Raw genomic sequence first — 5,777 nt, forward strand, 5'->3', positions numbered from 1 at the left:
GCTTCTGTTATCTCTTTACTGTTTTATTTAATCCCAATTCTTATTCCGTTTGAGATATAAGGGCATTTGAACGAATTCTAATTTTAAAGTTTTACTATTACGGCTGTTAAAAGTATGACTGGGCCAGATGCCGTGGCTCACACCTGTAATCCCAGCATTGGGAGGCTGAGGCGGGTGGATCATGAGGTCAGGAGTTCAAGACCAGCCTGGCCAAGGTGGTGAAACCCCATCTCTACTAAAAATAAATTTTAAAAAATAGCCAGGCACAGTGGTGGGCACCTGTAATCCCAGTTACTCAGTAGGCTGAGGCAGGAGAATCGCTTGAACCCCAGAGGCAGAGGTTGCAGTGAGCCAGGATCGCACCACTGGGCTCTAGTCTGGGCAAAAGAGCAAGACTCTGTCTCAAAAAAAAAAGTACGACTAGAGAGGGACAGAGAGCAGGAGCTCAATTCTTCTAGTCACACATTTCATTAAAAAAGACAGAATCAAGAGGCCGGACGCGGTGGCTCAAGCCTGTAATCCCAGCACTTTGGGAGGCTGAGGCAGGTGGATCATGAGGTCAAGAGATCGAGACCATCCTGGTCAACATGGTGAAACCCCGTCTCTACTAAAAATACAAAAAAATTAGCTGGGCATGGTGGTGCGTGCCTGTAATCCCAGCTACTCAGAAGGCTGAGGCAGGAGAATTGCCTGAGCCCAGGAGGCAGAGGTTGCGGTGAGCCGAGATCGTGCCATTGCACTCCAGCCTGGGTAACAAGAGCGAAACTCCATCTCAAAAAAAAAAAAAAAAGAATCAGAATAATAATTGAAATCAACTGTTTAGAGTATCCACGCAAGATTTATGAAAAAAAAAAAAAAAAAAAAAGATTCTGAATTTAAAAAAGAAAAAAGAAAGGGGTATCAGCTCTCCAGCACAGATAGTATTTCAGTCATTTTATGTTAACATGATTGGCACAGTTTTAATTATTTTTTTGTTTCTCTTTTTAAACTAGGAGTTGAAAATGGCCTATTAAAATGAAGTGTAATTATATATACCAACCCCTATTTTTTACTTGCTTTGGCCTACTTATTGATTATCAATCTGAGTGAGAATGAGGAATTCTATATCTGAAAGTGTTGTAGGCTCATGAGAAAAATGTACTTTTTTTATGTCAGTCCTTACATGATACTCTTTGTGAATTACTTAGTAATCATATGAGCTCTCAGACTTATATTGAAAATGGATGACTTACAAAAAGATAACTTGAAAAAAAAAAAAAAAATCAGACTGGTCACAGTGGCTCGTGCCTGTAATCCCAACACTTCGGGAGGCCCAGATGGGAGAATCACTTGAGTCCAGGAATGTGAGACCAGCCTGGGCAACATAGTAAGACTTCCTCTCTACAAAAAATTGAAAAATGTTTTGGGCATGGTGGTGTGCCCCTATAGTCTCAGCTACTTAGGAGGCTGTGGCAAGAGAATCACTTGAGCTGAGGAGGCTGAGGCTGCAGTGAGTTGTGATTGTGCCACTGCAGTCCAGCCTGGGTGACAGAGTGAGAAAAAACAAAAAACAGAATCAATGGCAAAGTGGATACTAACTTTCAAAAGTTTTGTTTTTAGTCCTGCCTAAAATCAGGACTCTGGAAGTTGAGTCCCTGGCGAATACAGTGAGTATATTACTTAACCACAATCATAGTGAGTATATTACTTAACTACAGTCATATCAAAAGGAGTCTTTAGACGATAGGTTTTCATTCCACACACATTTTGTTATTAATAGACTACGCAATATACAGATTTTGCCCTAGAATGAACATACAGTATTAGCCATAAGTTAACACTGGAAGTGGAAAAAGTACAGAGAGTCATATGTATTCTTTTTAAATTTTGAACTGTAGATTTACTGAAAAGTTGCAAAAATAATACAATTCCCTTATAAACCTCATCTAGCTTCCCATAGTGTTAGCATCTTACATAACCATGGCACAATTGCCAGAACGAAGAAATTAACATCTAGTAAAATGCTACTTTTTGGGGGGGTGGGGGTTCACTCTTGTCACCCAGGCTGGAGTGCAATGGCATGATCCTGGCTCACCACAACCTCTGCCTCCTGGGTTCAAGCGATTCTGCCTCAGCCTCCCAGGTAGCTGGGATTACAGGCATGTACCACCACACCCAGCTAATTTTATATATATATATATATATATTTTTTTTTTTTTTTTTTTTTTTTTTGAGACGGGGTTTCGCTCTTGTTACCCAGGCTGGAGTGCAATGGCACGATCTCGGCTCACCGCAACCTCCGCCTCCTGGGTTCAAGCAATTCTCCTGCCTCAGCCTCCCTAGTAGCTGGGACTACAGGCGTGCGCCACCATGCCCAGCTAATTTTTGTATTTTTAGTAGAGACGGGGTTTCACCATGTTGACCAGGATGGTCTCGATCTCTGGACCTCGTGATCCACCCGCCTAGGCCTCCCAAAGTGCTGGGATTACAGGCTTGAGCCACCACGCCCGGCTAATTTTATATTTTTAAGATAGACAAGATTTCACCACACTGGTCAGGCTGGTCTTGAACTCCCAACCTCAGGTGATCCACCCTCCTCAGCCTCCCAAAGTGCTGGGATTACAGGTGTGAGCCACCACGCCCAGCCAAAATAGTATTTTTTAAGAACATCCTATTATAGCATAGTAAAATACCATTAAACTGGAAACCTTATTCATATTTTGCTCATTTTCCCACTAATATCCTTTTTCTGTTCCAGAATACTACCCAGAAAATACATTAAGTTACATCTACCTTTACTACAGTCTCTCTACTTCTTCAGTGTTACCTTGTTTGTCCTGCCCTTGTCACTTTTGAAAAATTATTTTGTCTAACACCCCTCAATTTGGGTTTGTCTGGCTGCGTGCAGTGGCTTGCGTTTCGAATCCCAGCACTTTGGGAGACCAAGGTGGGTAGATCATTTGAGGTCAAGAGTTCAAGACCAGCCTTACTGACATGCTGAAACCCCATCTCTACTAAAAATACAAAAAAATTATTGGGGCATGGTGGCACATCCCCATAGTCCCAGCTACTCAGGAAGCTGAGGGAGGAAAATTGCTTGAACCTGGGAGGCAGAGGTTGCAGTGAGCCAAGATCTTGCCATTGGACTCCAGCACAGGTAACAGAGCTTAACTGTCAAAAAAAAAATTTGTTTTTTTCTGATGTTTTCTTGTGATTGAGGTTATGCTTTTTGGAAGATTATCACCGAAATAAAGTGTCCTCAGTCAATCATATGAGATTCATAATGTTCATATGTCTTCTTTATTACTGGGAATGTTGACCTTGATCACTTGATTAAGGTGGTTCCAGGCTGGGTGCGGTGGCTCATGCCTGTTATCCCAGCACTTTGGGAGGCCAAAGCGTGCAGATTGCTTGAGCTCAGGAGTTCAAGACTGGGCAACATGGCAAAAGCCATTTCTACAAAAAACACAAAAATTATGCCTGGTACAGTGGCTCACACCTGTAATCCCAGCACTTTGAGAGGCTGAGGTGGGTGGATCACCTGAGGTCAGGAGTTTGAAACCAGCCTGAGCAACATGGTGAAACCCCATCTCTACTAAAAATACAAAAATTAGGCTGGACGCAGTGCGTCAAGCCTGTATCCCAGCACTTTGGGAGGCCAAAGTAGGTGGACTGCGAGGTCAGGATATAGAGACCTACCTGGCTAACACAGTGAAACCCTGTCTCTACTAAAAATACAAAAAATTAGCCGGGTGTGGTGGTAGGCGCCTATAGTCCCAGCTACTCAGGAGACTAAGGCAAGAGAATCACTTGAACTCAGGAGGCAGAGGTTGCAGAGAGTGGAGGTCATGCCGCTGCACTCCAGCCTGGGCAACAGTGAGACTCCGTTGAAAAAAAAAAAAAAAAAAAAAAAAAGTTGGCACAGTGGCACATGCCTATAATCCCAGTTACTCGAAAGGCTCAGGCAGGAGAATTGCTTGAACCTGGGAGGCGGAGGTTGTGCCATTGATTGTACTCCAGCCTGGGTGACAGAAAGAAACTCTGTCTCCAAAAAAAAAAAAAAATTAACCAGGTGTGGCTGGGTGCAGTGGCTCACGCCTGTAATCCTAGCACTTTGGGAGCTCAAGGCGGGTGGATCACAAGGTCAGGAGTTCAAGACCAGCCTGACCAACATGGTGAAACCCCATCTCTACTAAAAATACAAAAATTAGCTGGGTGTGGTTGTGGGAGCCTGTAATCCCAGCTACTCAGGAGGCTGAGGCAGGAGAATCTCTTGAACCTGGGAGGCGGGGGTTACAGTGAGCCAAGACCAGCCCCTGCACTTCAGCGTGGATGACAGAGAGAGACTCATGCCTAAAAAAAAGAAAGCAAAAAAAAATTAGCCAGGCATGGTGGTGTGCATTTGTAGTCTCAGCTACTGGGGAGGAATAGGTGGGAGGATGGCTTGAATAGGTAGGAGGAGGCCCAGGCTACAGTGAGCCGAGATTGTGCCACTGCACTCCAGACTGAGCAAAAGTGCCAGAACTTGTTTCGAAAAAAAAAGAGCCAAGCATGTGACATCACTTGAGCCCAGGAAATCCAGGCTTCAGTGAGCCGAGATCAGGCCACTGTATTGTAGCCTGCTTGACAGAGTGAAACCTTAACTCAAAAAAAGAAAAAGAAAAAGAAAAAAGGTTTTTATCTTATTTTTCCACTGTAGGTTACTACCTTTTCCTTTTTAGCTAATAGATAATTTAGGGAAGATATTTTGAGAATATGCAAATTGTTTGTCCCCAAACTCACGAGTTTTAGTGAATCGGTGGACCTTATCTACAATAAAATACAAATTCCTTAGCCTGACCTATTGTACCCTTGAGAATAAAACAATTATCACCAGGAGCCTCAACCCCTGCCAGGCTCCCATACAAACAGGCATCCTGCCAGGCCCAACAGTTGTTTCTCAGCCATATCCGCCTCCCCTGGAAGACTCTACCAAACTTCCAGCAACTGTTTAAGTCTCTAAGCTCTCTAGCAAGATATTTACAGCACTTAAAGACAAATCTATAATTGTTTATTAATAGCCTGTAAACCCTCAAGGGACAGGACCAGTTACTTAATAACAGTTGTTAAAGTTCGACTGAATGAATGTTTTCTCTTCTGTCCACAGGCTCAGTGAGCCTTCAAGACTGCTAGGGAGAGAGGATTTTTCCTCCTGCAGATGTCTTTTTTTTTTTTTTTTTTTTGAGAGGAGTTTCGCTCGTTACCCAGGCTGGAGTGCAATGGCACAATCTCAGCTCACCGCAACCTCTGCCTCCTGGGTTCAGGCAATTCTCCTTCCTCAGCCTCCTGAGTAGCTGGGATTATAGGCACGTGCCACCATGCCCAGCTAATTTTTTGTATTTTTAGTAGAGACGGGGTTTCACCATGTTGACCAGGATGGTCTCGATGACAGGAGAATCTTACATTCAAGAAACATTTAAAACCTTGTCAAGACTAGAAATAAAGAAACCAATTACATGACTCTGTAAGAAGCAGCCAAGCCCTATACTTCAACCAAGAATCAAATTATCTGTGACCCAGATTTTATAATCTCAATTTGTGTGAGATGGTTTCACTTTTCTTTTGGGTCTATAATATTAATCTAATCCTAAAAAGGCATCATAATTATATTACCAGGCTGGGTGAGGTAGCTCATGCCTATAATCTCAGCACTTTGGGAGGCCGAGATGGGTGGATCACCTGACATCAGGAGTCTAAGACCAGCCTGGCCAACATGGTAGAACCCCCGTCTCTACTAAAAACACAAAATTTAGCCAGGC

The sequence above is a fragment of the Saimiri boliviensis genome, chromosome 1 (genome assembly GCF_048565385.1).
Source record: "Saimiri boliviensis isolate mSaiBol1 chromosome 1, mSaiBol1.pri, whole genome shotgun sequence".
NCBI lineage: Eukaryota > Metazoa > Chordata > Mammalia > Primates > Cebidae > Saimiri > Saimiri boliviensis.